Source organism: Ambystoma mexicanum, chromosome 8 (genome assembly GCF_040938575.1).
Source record: "Ambystoma mexicanum isolate Mex_15411 chromosome 8, UKY_AmexF1_1, whole genome shotgun sequence".
Classification (NCBI taxonomy): domain Eukaryota; kingdom Metazoa; phylum Chordata; class Amphibia; order Caudata; family Ambystomatidae; genus Ambystoma; species Ambystoma mexicanum.
The window spans coordinates 247,561,062-247,574,881 of NC_090929.1; positions in this window are offsets into that span (position 1 = coordinate 247,561,062).

Consider the following 13,820-nt stretch of genomic DNA (forward strand, 5'->3'; position numbering starts at 1 on the left):
AACGCTACCTGTTGTTGGAGTCTATCATTGTGCTGGCAGAGAGCCTCATTCTCTCTATGCGTTTCCTGATTGGTACTGGAGCACTGGGCCAGTCTTTGCTGCAGGAGGGTTACCTCCTGAGCTGTGTCCCTATTGGCCTGCTCCTGTCTTGCCAGAGCCTTCTCCACCCTCCTGGTGTGCTCTAGCAAGTCCTGGTGTTCTTTTTGGAGGTCACCCAGTCCCTGGTGGGCCAGGTGATTTTCTTCCATTTTTCTCCTTAAGTGGCAGACTTCCTGGCCTAAGGTGTCCCTTTCCTGACCAAGAGCTTGAATTTGTGACGCCAGGTCGTCCCTTTGCCTTTGGAAGGCACCAGCTTTCTGGCGCTCCTGATCAAACTCTGCCTGGGTATCCAGGTCTTTCAGGATCAGTTTATTGCTCTCCTCTTTCTCTCTGTCTAGTTGGATTTGCAGGGTGGCTACCTGCTCTGTGCATGCCCTGTTGAAATTGATCTGTTGCTCCAGCTTTTTCTGGCTCTGCAGTAGGGAGTCCAAACTGTCTTGGCGTTCCTTCTGCAAAGCCAGAAATCTGGTATCCTGGTCTGTCTTTTCCTGTTGCAGTATATCCATGTCCTCTTTTATTTTAATGATATACTGCCTACTATCATTTTCTGACTCCTGGCTCCCCTGCAGCCTCTGCTCAGAAGAGACCAGGTCAGATTGGACCTTCTCTAACGCCATCTGTCGCTTGTTCGCCAGATCTTGGCTTTCCGTACATTTATCCTGCATGTCTCTCATATATAGGTACAGGTATGCCGCTATCCTAACCATCTTGTCTTGTTCATCCTTAGCTTTAGGAGCCATGTATAGTTCACTCAGGGCCACATGTAGGGGACCCTGATCTCCCCATATATCTGACCCTGTTTCAGTGACCTGTTGCGTGATGGCCTGCAACCAGACCATGCGGCCCTTTTGAGTCCACTCACCTCTCACAAATAACTTATGTAAGAAGTGCTCTCTGGCTATTTTCATGTCTACTAAGGTCGTCATTCTAGAGATTGGTCTCTGTCCTGACTTACAGAAATTAGTATTTTATTTTTGCAAAACAGACCTTTTCCTTAGAGCGTTCCTTTGAGGAGTGCTTTACAGCGTAACACAGCGTGGTGATCCGACCGGATATGTGTATCTGGTCAGCTGGCACACTGTATTAATCTGCACAAGTGATAGATCTAACCCAAACGTCCGGCCCGAGCCCCCAATTTGTAAGAGGATTCAATTCAACACTACAGCTAAGTCAATGCCTAGTCTGGGATACTGAATGGAAACCCTTATTGATATATCTTTATGTCCAGTTCATGCGTTCTGGATGACTACCCCTATATAACACCCCTCTCTTGGAATCCCCTGACCCCACTGAGCCAAGAAGTAGTTCTGTTTTGCAATTTTAAAGGTTTATTTGAGAATTTGAACAATATAGATATATATCACACTTTATAATAAATTAATAATTGGATATCACACTTAATCTGATCAGTAATCAATAATGGATAGTCTGGCACTAGCACACTTGTAAATAGGAACAGAAGAATAAGGTGGTAGAGAATACTTTATATAAGTTCCGATGGATGTAATGTTGAATGAAAAATGCAATACAGAAAATACTCAATATGATTTCAACAAAACAATGTAATCACTTTTCTCTGGCAATCCCCTCCCCCCTTTTATGCAATGCAAGGAAATGGAAGAAAAGCACACAGTTCTCAGAAAATCAATCAAATGTAATTCAGTTCACCCCAGCAAGCTTAGACTACAGATCGGAGTTTTAAACACAGGCCCAAAATGCTTTTACATGTGCTGGCAATGAAGTGAAAAATATGCTAAAATGCCTTTAATTCCCTCTTGAGGTTCAGGGTGAGTGGTATCAAGTTAATATTAGTCCAGGCTCACTCTAGCAATGATTCAGGGATGGTTCTTAAGAGGCAAACGAATTTTTAGCAAGGAAACTAAGGAAGCTTCTGTTTTCACACGTGGAGGAATTTTCAAATCGCGGTAAAATTTGCGCGTGCGTTTTTCGCGATTGCGGCAAAAGTATCGGGGGTAGGAATGCGGTTCTAAGTTCGTAGCAAAGCTGAGATTCTAAGATTTCAGAGGAAAGTTACTGCAAGACAAACGGTCACGGAGATATGAGCGATATGGTAAAGGTTGTTTTTCAGATTTGAAATGTTAAAGTTCAAAAAGACAAGTGACAGCTAGCAACTAGAAAATGACAGGTGACAGCTTTGCAAATGACAGGTGACAGTTAGGGGACAGTTCTGGTTAGATTAAAATAGATTGAATTATATTATTTTAACTAAGAGATTGGTTCTGCACAGTTCTGCTAGGTACTCACACTATATTCTTTAATTAAATGGGCCTCACCACGGATCTGGTCAGGTTTTAGACTGGACTCTGGTCTGGTCTCTGCACTTCACAGTGATCTGGGTCAGCTCTCTGGTTCTGCTAACAGTGGTCTGGGTCAGCTCTGCTCTCTCTCTCTAGCCTCTCTGGATTCTGGAGATTGATCGATTTGAAGTCTGGATCTCTGGATGTGGTATGGTCCGGCAGAGCGCGTTGCAGCAGATGGAATTGAAGGTCCCTATCTGTCCTGTCTGTCTGCTTTTATGTGTTTTGAAAATGGGTGTGTGTGCAGCATCACTAGGCTCTACCCCTCTCCACTTGTCATTGGCCACTTCATCCTCTTCCCCTTGATTGGGGGAATGAAATGAAGTGTCATCATGATGAGGTCCGTTTATGGTACAGAGAACCCACCCCTGTCAAATTACACACAATCTATATTTTGACCCAAAAGACATATTTGCACAGGTACACATTTGTTTAAAATTACATGCACCCATCACATATCACAAGAGGTATACCCTGTCCAAATCTGCTCTTCCTGGGAGCTTGCATTCAGAAATGGCAACATTTGCACTTTTTAACTGATTTCGTAATATCGGACATTACCCCAAATTTGTGCGCAAGGAGTATGGACATTACTTGATGAAGTGTCAGATTTTTAACATACATACATTTTAAGTAATACCCTCTTAACTGCTAGCTTGCCCCCAGATCATGCCACCGGTTCTAAAAACCTCTTAAAATGTGGGCAGAAAAATCACAAGAATGATGGTATCATTTAAATAATTATGACAAGTCCGTACTATGAGTTATTCATCTTTTTCTAAGACCATATTCTGGCTACAGGGGTGTGTCTTTTCAGGTCACATGGTACAGAAACCAGTCTTTCCACTTTCTTCAAGCTCAGCCTCTGTCTCCAGTTTCTCCCCCTCCCAGTTTCTGCCAAGAGGAAGCCATTTTTATTACCCCTGCAATAAACCATCTGCCTGGGCCCTGGAAGGCCCATTGTTCAAGAGGAAGCCATTTATGGCCACTTCCATAAAACATTTGCCTGAGTCAGGACAGGCTTTGTTCAATTTCCTGCAGAGCCCAGGTAATTCAATCAGGGAAGTGTCATATCCCTTTTGGAGGGAGCAGCAAAAGGGCAGCTAGGCCTGGGAACACAGCAGTGGTGCAAGTCTCAACTCCTGTCGGGGGTAGCTGGTGGGCAGAATTCAGTTCCTTAAGTCAGGCCCCAGCTAATGTCACTTTTAATTACCCAGTTTTCTGCATTCAAATAAAATGAACCATTTTTACATATGCAGCTAAAATGCTGATTCTAAGTTTAAAACTATGACATTTAAACAATTGCAACCTATGTGACACTCAAAAGTAGGTCACTCATTTCTTTTAAACATTTAGATTTTTAGTGTCTTTCAGTCCAAATTTACTTAAACTGCTGAAATCCACAGCTCAGTCAGTCTTGTTATAAACCTTCAAGTCACTTCAGAATATAACTTTACATTGGATCCACCTCTCAGTAAGTCTTTCTTTGGCATGCTTTGGGTTCATCTATTCAGTTTTACACATATAAAAAAAATCTGGTGCTGTTTTAAAACGCCGGCTTTCTGATAGTGGTGAGTACTGGTACTGCACCCATTTTTGGGATTTAAGAAAATGAATTCCCCACAATTCTAGGTTGCTTTTGGCAATCAGCATTGCCATTCCCAATGGTTTCAGACTACTGTGTGGGTAGTCCAATGGTGGTTTTAGGCAGTGCCCTTCTGTGCCCATAACATCGGCAAAATGGGTGGCAGCCTATTCTTCATGCACTTCCCTGTGCATTTTCTGGGAAGCTCTGGCCGTCATGATGTTTTCAATGCCAGTACTGCACAGTTTTGAGGTAGGGCTTGGATGCGTGGATAAAAACATCCAACAGTATGAAATGTGTCTTTTGCCTTTGTGATTTTCAAAAATGCCACAACTGTTAAAATATGCAATTTATGTCATAACTGTTTTTTTCGCAAAAATGACTGTGTGACGGCATGGCCAATTTATGCTCACATCATAAAACTGATGTCGTCCTTGAAACCCAATCGGTTGACAGGAAGGCAGTAACAGTAAACCCTGACGAATCCAATTGTTAGAGGCATGTCAAGCCAAAGGCCTGCCCCCATTGTAAACCCTGTGATGTCACCCGCCTAATAATAGGGGGAGACTCAGATAGACAAAGGGCACACCCTTTGTAATTTTCCAGCTCCTGCACATCCTGATATCCAGACATTCCAGATTCACCCTGTAAGATTCCAGATTCCACTTCCAGGAAAGGAATAATTGATCCAGGTTCTCCTATGCAAGCAGAACCACCCTTCAGAACTAAACATGAAAACAAAATCCCACTAATTCAGGGAGAAAGGGGAAAGGTGGCAGAACCTTGATTGGGATTATCCAGTGCTGCCTGCCTGTCCTGCCACCTGTTTTATCCAGCTGATGCACCTTGCTATCTATTGAGACCCGACCCTGGTTACCAGTTGTCCTCTTCTTGGGAGCTCACCGATATGCCATGACCAGATCCTTTGAGTACAGAAACCTGGTTGGCTGCCCCAAACCCCAAACTCAAGTGTTGATTGTGAGTATCACCCATCACAAAACATAACGTACACCATTTTGATACCTTGTCTTTGTAGTAACTGTTTAATTTATCAGAATCCTCTGTGTATTCTATTCCTTGATTTCTAGGTGTTAGCATCATTTTTCCCTTCCTTACCGTTCTTTGCTTAAATCCTTAGTCATATTGTCAATAATTTAATTAATTCCCATTTAGAGCTGAACACGGCATGAAGGTGAACCATGCAAATTAACCTTTGAGTTTACTGTGCCTTTCTTTAACAACATAGTCACTAAAATCTAGTTTAAGTAAAACTTGTCATTCCTTGTAAACCGATTTTCCTTGCCCACTACTTTTATTTTCAAACCAAATTTCCTTTCCTACTAAGAATCTCATCTTGGCATTCATCTAGAGTCACCCTTTCACGTGTCTGTCATTCCTGTGATGTGTATCTAGTCTTTAGCATAAAAAACGCTTTCAAACTCTGCCCATTCAACCGGTTTTTCAAACCGTTTTGACATTTTAACCTGTCAAAATATAAAAATGCAAGTTTTCAAAGTGTGATTTGGCTGCACTGTGTTTTTCATTTCCAAGCCAATTTCTGAACTGCTTAGGACATTGATTGTGTGCTAGTGTTCTGATACTGTTATACCCAATTTGTGCTCTTTTAATTCAGCCGCACCTGGAAATAAACATTTAGTGTATTCGCGGGCCGTTTTGCTCAGTTTTTGGGGAGCTAAATCCGGTTTTCTGTCTCCTATTCAGCGGAGGTAGGTCGTAACTGACACCTTTCTCCACCTCCCCTCCATGCAAAGTTTGATTCATAGGGTTTGAGGGAGTGTTGCAGGGGAAATAATTAACTGTGTTACAATGTAAAATCCATTCAAAAGTGAATTTTGCTTTAGTTCAAGAGTGTAGTATTTACCTTACATGAAAAAGTCTAACTAAGTGCATTCTATCAATCTACATTGTAATTATCACCCCACTGGTGATTGCTGCCCAATATTTATTTTGTGTGATTTTGTTTCAATTGTAAAATAAACAAATACTATATTACCATCCACTGGTCTAGTTCATGGTCCATTGGGGACTGGGAAATTTGTAACAGGGGGTGTGAAACGGGGTGAGTGCCATCTCAATCTGAATCCTTAGTAAATAAAGTAAAAGTGCTTTCATTGTGAGCTGCAGCCGAGGCCAGTATCAAGAGTCCTGGTCTGGTGTGTGTCGCCTCATTAGAATACTTAACACCATAACCTTCTCACTTTAAAAAGCAAAGCAAAACTGTTGGCTAACCAAGCACTGATCCTGAAACGCAGGCATTGTTGCTACTCAGGGTTACCAATACTGAAGTTCTACAGGGCAAAAGTTGTGGCTATCCTGTTTTATGGCACAAACTCACTACTAGGGTTCCCAAACAAGCATCGGGCAAGTTTGGAGGGCTTATTCTGGAAAAAAGTGCTGGGCCTCCCAAGATCTGTGACAATACAGTTTATTAGAAGCGAACTGCGGCTAACCTCATTGAAAGCAATGGAAGAGTGGAAAGCTCAGACTATTTTTGGGAAATGTATGAAAGAGCACCTTGCACCAATACTGGCTTTAATTAAAGCAGAGATTGAAAGTGGAACTGCAAAAACAGCGATCAGGTGGGACTTAAGCAAGGTGAAATGGAAATGGTGGGAAACTAAGTGGATTCTAACCTGTGATTAGACAAAAAATACAAAAAGTTCCTTAACTTATCGCACGAAACCAGAGCTTTGGGAAACATTCCAACATATTTGAGGACATTTCCAGATCCATACTACAGGTCCCAATTGATGATGATTAGACTAAACCTCTAAAACACAAAGGAGGTCCTCTCTGCAAGAATTGTAAAAGTCCCTAGAAATGAGGTATGCAGATTTTGTAAAATAATATTTATTCAAAATACAGGCAGATGTCGATTGGCCAAAGCATGTCGGACCCGTTAACTCCCTTCTTCAGGGTGTGGTCTTTAGCCTGTGCATAAAGTAAGGATAAGTAAAACACCAATAGAATCATGTGTAATCAGTAGAAAGAATAATCTTGAAGATGTCATAGACTGTTCAGCAAATAATCCAAGAAGCTCCTGGAGCTATTGGTACTAAGTTACCTGGTAAGACTGAATATCTAGACCATCATGTGGCCCCTCACGGTTCCTGACTCACAAGATGCCACTCCTCCCTGCCACCCTGTACAGCTGTACCCCTCCTCTGTGCCACTCTGTATCCTACCCCCGCTGTATATCTGTTCTGTTGTTACCTCTGAAAGGTGCTACCTTATGCATCTGTAATGTCATACACCTCTGTAAAGAACTTGGTTATGTATCTGTACTGGTGTATACCTCTGAAACGTGCTCGATTACTTCACAAGGGCTAGGTCCGCGCTCAATAAATACAATAATAATAATAATAATAATAATAATAATAACAATAATAATAAAAATAATATTAATATTGTTAAAGAAAGGATAGCAACCATTCTTATTCTAAAAATAAACATCCTTACAATCCATGTGTGACCGCTCCTGTCTGAAACTGACTCGGGTCTGCCATGCATTGGGTAATTGGCGTATGACTATATTTTGAATAAATAATTATATTTACCACCTGAATAAGTTTGTGAAGTAATGTTAATAATAAGTACACGCATCAAAGTTTTGTTTATAAATTGTGAGTAATCAGGACAGTTATTTCACTGTGTAATAGTGTGCAGCCCTTACCGTGGGCTCACGTCCAGGTCTTTGTTGCTAGTACATTTTTTACACCGTGTGCGGAAGGTGATCTGACAGCATGCACCTTGGAATGCTACTATTGAATGTATAGGAGTTGACATACTGAATACTAAAATTGCAGAGTCGTGCCTAGCCTACCTAACAGTTTTGATGATCCACTACTGCCCCACTTGCATTTCCATCCCTCAAACAGGTATAGAATTGTTTTTTTTCTTTTTTGTTTGTTTTTTTACTGCGATGTGCTCCTAGCACCCAATGGGTGCTTGGAGCCTGTCATACTTTGTCGTCCGGAGCGTGTACCAGAAATATATTCATTCAAGAGGGACAGCCAGACATTTTTTGTTCTGTTGCACAGCCCGAAAGAAATGTTCAAGTCCTCTGTTGTCATAAATTGATCTGTGCATTGTAACAATGAAATCAAATTGAAACAAATGCCTCCTTTGTGCTTTTTTCATTTGCATTAGTTTTTGAGCATCCACCAACATATGTTTAGATAAGTGGCACATTAGGGCGGGTGGGCCTTGGAGCCAGGCCTGCATTATGGAGACCCCATTCGAGAGTGCCATCTTGGTGAATTTTCCATGATGATCCATAATCATTCTCTGCCAGGAGATCTGTGCAATGGTGAACTCATCCACTGGGACCTGATTCTGCCCCATAGGAGTACAAGGAGGAGGAGAGATACAATGGGCCACTCAGCTCTCACACTTCTACAAACCAAAACACAATGTATTCATAAAGGTAAAACAGGGACGATCAAGAGATATACATCCTTCGACATTTGTGGTAATATGAGTCATGGGAAGGCTATATTCTAGAGAGGTGTGTTGAGGTAGTGACCCAAACAACACAGCATCACAGTCCAAAATAAAAGGAATCTCCAATCAAGGTTATCTAAATATATAAACACTTTAATAAAACACAACATCTGCAAGTGGAGTGAAAATAATTTACTATACAAAAACCCACCCTAAAGCAAATAACAGAGAAGATGCAACAGACAGGAAAAGTAGCACTCCAGGGATGGTCTGTAAGATACTACCATAAAAAGGGTATTGGGTTGAAAACAGGAGGGATTGTGACCTAACCAGTGTCTAGGGCTCAAGTGGACCATCAGGGCAGTTCAGTGTCACAGTACCTGGACTCAGTTCTTGAAGGGTTAGCACAGCAGATGTGGGTACGAACATTGATGCAAGCTGATCAGGCTGTCATACACGTAGGCTTGTGGGATCCCTGGCAGCAAGAGGGCATCCAGAAGTGGAAAATGCGAGTGTTCTGTGTGGTCAAACAGAGGCAGTTCAATGATGCTGGTTGGTTGGTCACAGAACGCTTCACAATTGGCCAGGTCGAGTCAGGCTTTGGCCAATGGGAGAGGTCAGCGAGTGACGCCCCAGCGGTTCGAGTCAACGGCTGACAGTCGTGAAGAGGTGATCGAGCGTGCGTCAATGTGCAGCCAATGAGCTGGTGGTACTCAGGGTAGCTGGGCCGAGCCATGTTTGTAACACCTGGTTAGAGTCGGTGAGTGACCCTCCAGAGATTTGGTTCAGTATCCGTCCTTCAGCAGTTACTTTGACTGACTGGTGATGTGCTTCGGTAGGACATGACGTAGTGTTGAGATGGTTTAGATGCAGTGCAATAGTTTGGTTGGTTGGAGAAATGCAGACACCTGAGCCTTCCCTATTGTTCAGGATGTGGGGAACACAGTGCAACTGGTTTGTTGTGATTTGCTTCATGTATAAGTGCCTAACAAGTGAACAATAAATAAATATAACCCAGCCCTTCGATGGGTGTGAGGACTTCACAAAAGACTTGAGGACAGTATACTCCAGTTCAATGTCTGCTCTTCTGGCACAGAAGGTCCATTGCAGAATGTTTGGTCCTGGTCCAGAGCACTGGTCACTCCCGATGTTTCTTGGGAGAGGTTAGGGTACAGATCTTCCTTCTGTTTTGGACGGCTCTTTCTTCAACTCCAGTGGATGGCTTTGGACAGTGCAACTGCCCCAAAGGAAGTCCATATGAGAACCTTCAGAACGTCTCTTCGGCCTTAAAGAATCCTTGAGGAACTAAGGGAATTTTGTTGAAGGAGTGCTAGACTCAATCTTTTAAAGGCTTAAGTCCTCAGATGATTTGTCTAAAGCTAGCCTTCTTTAGGGGACCAATCTCTGCTCCTGACTGGTATGCACTTTGACTGCTGATTCTGCACCCAAAGTGCTTTGCTCCAGAGACAGAGAAGGGAAAGAGAGACAGTGCAAAACAAGATGGTGGAAGGCTTCTTCCAGTGTTCAGAGCGCTCCTGCCTATCATACTCCCACCCACTTTCCTCCTACTGGCAACACAGACCTTGGGATATGGAGCACCGTGGTGTGAGGTTGCTCCCTCTGAATGAGTGTGCTCCTTTGATACCTGGATCCAAGGGCAGCTACCTGTTGTGTGGCTGTCTCTGGGGATGGGTTTACTGAAATATAGTTTGGGTCCTCTGTGTTTCTCTCCCGCCGTGTGACAATATCAGACCGTCTGATGCAAATCCACAGTCCCTTCTACAGCACAGGAGCTTACCCACGTGCAATACTAATTGGGACTTGGAGGCCATTATCTTAAGTATCACCATATACTAGGGCTGAACTCAGGCATAGCTTATTCTTTGAGAACACCCTGCCACCAGCATAGGGTACTCAGGAACATCGTAGTTTGGGTGCGGGGAACATATCTTAAAAGTCGCCCTGTGCTGCAGTGACTTTGATGTTGCTGCAGTGGTCGTGTGGGCTTATTGTAATCTTGGTCCTTGTTCTGTGCCATGAGCAAAGCAGGTGCACTATGCTTTTGGCATGGAGTTGTGACAAAATGGGATCTCATTAGCATATTGCCCCTTTGAAGAAGGAATCACCGGCATCATGTTTTGTACTAATATCAATCCAAATAACCAGGGCTTTGTACCCTTGCCAGATGGAAATTCCTCACATGTCCCCCAGCCAAAAAGGTTGGGCCTCACCCTTCTAAGGGTCTGGCTCATCCTCTTGATGAAAGTACCTACTGAGGTCATCTTGGAGGCATGCCCACTCACATGAGGACCTGCAACTTTACCTCTCTGCCATGAACTCTAAGTCCACTCTTGATATAGTGAAATGGGGAATTCCACCCAACCTTCATTGACTTTCACTACTGGCTTCAGGGCACCTTAAACTCACACCTCACTCCTCCTAAATCTATGACTATGAACTCCACCCTTACAGATAATGACCTATATGAATATTTAGATGGAATACTTAGACACTCTAAAGACCTTCCTCACACTCCCTCCTCTTACATTTTGCGCTCTGCCTACTCTACCATAACCCTTTACCTCCATCTCCCACTTGTCTCACACTAGTACTAACGAAGTGCTATCTCTACTGATAAAGGCTCTCCTTTCTTGTGCCCATTAGACCTTCTTGATACTCAGCTAGTCAAGACATATGCCCCTTTAGTGGCTTCTCACCTAATTGAACTCTTCAACCTATCTTTCGACTCCACTTGTTTTCCCTTTGTTTTCAAAACAGCCACGGTCATCCCTCTCCTAAACAAGCAAGGCGCTGACCCAAACCTACCAGCTAACCTTTACCCTGTGTCTCTCCTTCCGCACTACTTTAAGTGCTTGAAAGGGTTGTGTTCAACCATCTTACCAATTGTTTAGACATTCATAGCCTTCAAGACCCCCTACAAACAGGTTTCGGCTCCTGTCACTCCACGGAAACTGCTCTCCTAGACCATCACATTACCTCCTATGCTACCTGACTCACTGGATGCCGTCCACCCATCTCCTCCCCATTAGCTGGTACATCTGTACCTGTCCTCTGTGTCCTTCTGTATCCTATCCCTACTGTATATCTGTACAGTTGTTTCCTCTGAAAAGCACTCTGCTATGCATCTATACTGGTGTATACCTCTGTAAAGTGCTCTGTTGTCAATTTGTATTGTTCTATACCTCTGTGAAGCACTCTATTGCTTCTTTTGGCTAGGTCTGCACACAACATAAAATAATAATAATAATAATAATAATAATAATAATAATAATAATAATAATAATAATACAAATAACTCCAACCTATCCTCTGTCCTAATTTTCCTTGACATCTCTGCTGCCTTTGACATTGTTGATCACTCTGATCTCCTTAATACTCTCTTTCTTCTTGGGATTTGCGATCAAGCCCTTTCCTGGATTGAATCCTACCTTGCACCTCACCAATTCTCTATCTCCTGGAGAAACAACACCTCTCAACTCACTTGTCTAAATCTTTGTGTTCCACATGGCTCCGTCTTGGGTCCGCTCCACTTTACACTACACACCTCTGCTCTTGGGACACTAATCTCCTCCTTTGGGTTCTCATATCAACTCTTTCACGATGTCACCCCTATGTTCTTCTCTTTTCCTGAACTCTCCTCTTATGTCTCTATCACAATTGCCAACTGTCTCTCTGCCATTAAATATAGGATGGTTTTTCATTCTCTGAGGTTAAACTATATCTAGGTGTTCTTCTTCTTTGCCAAAGTTTTCTCTCATCTCTTCCTCTATCCATCCAGTTTTACCTGATACTCTCCCTACTCTTCTTCAGGTAGAAACCTCAGCATCATCTATGACCCTTCTCACACCTTCTCTACTTTCATCTTTAAAACTGGAACAACAGCTCAACTCAACCTCCTATTTGTTAAGAAAATCAGGCATCTCCTTACTTTCAACACAGCTAAGCATATCTTAAGCACTCTTGTCTTCTCCAAACTGTAGTACTATTTATTATTATTATTATTATTATTATTATTATTATTATTATTATTATTATTATCATTATTATTATTATTATTATTATCATATTTTTTTAAGCATGAACCGAGCTTTGAGAAGTAACAGTGCTTTACACAACAATACCGATGCATAAGGGAGTGCTTTTCAGATAACAACCGCAGAGATATACAGAGGGGATAGGATACAGAGGGGCACAAAGAAGCGGTAAAGCTGGATAGGGTGGTGGGTGGAGAGGGGCAGATGGTGTCTAGCGAGTCAGGTTGAGTGGGGTGTGACATGATGGCCCAGGAGTTGAAGAGGAGAGACTCCTTGAAGATGTCTTGAGTTCTTTTCTGAATTGTAGGAGATGGAGTCCAGTCTGATGCTGATGGGGATGAGGTTCCATAGTCTTGAGGCATAGGCAGAGAAGGCCTTTTTTGCAGTGGCAGATTTAAAGTCTTCACTTGTCCTAGCTTCCGGTTGTGAACTAACCGCCGGAGATACTGAGTTCCTCCACGAGGTAGCTGGGTGACTTGAGGGCAACTGCCTTATAGATGATGCAACAGGACTTGAAGGTTATTTGGGTGTGCAGTGGGAGCCAATGAAGGTTGATGTGGATGCATCTGCATAGACTCATGATGAGACATGTGGCTGCATGTAGGACACTTCTTAGGGGCACAAGGGAGGATGACGTGAGGCCTTCGATGAGGGCATTGCTCCCATCCAGGTGCGATAGGACCAGTGCTTGAACGGTGGATCTAAAGCTGTCTGACTACTGAGGAAGCATCCTCTTTGGTCTCCCCAACTATACCTTCTGTCCTCTGAAAGAGATCATCAACTTCACTACCAGATATACATTTCTTCTCCTCATTAACAATTCTATCCAGGGTAAGCACCACTGTACCTATCCTTCTCTATCAACTCTCCAAGCCTTCCAGTAATCTCTGTTCTGCCTCCTTGACTACCCTTGTGGTGCTTCGCTCACCCTGTGTTTAACAGTGAGCTGATAATGCCCATCTGGGGTGGAGCATGCAGACCTCTCTTTTGCAGAATCCATCAGCCTGACCTGCCAGTGCCCGGCCTTGAGGGCAAAGGTATTCATGGTCTTGGCCATGCCTAACAAGTCAATTATCTCATCTGCCAGAGGGATGAGGTGTCCAACTGTCTTGTGAAAGAGTTCAGCCCCTCATAGTCCATGTGAAAGCACACATCGATCTTCCAACAACTGGAATTTTTATGGACCAGTACCACCGGGCTAGCCCAGGGGCTGCAGGAAGGCTCAATGATCTTCAAGGCCAACATCTTGAAGTCTTCCTCCTTAATGGTATCTGTGAACTTGTATGACATCCGGTGAAT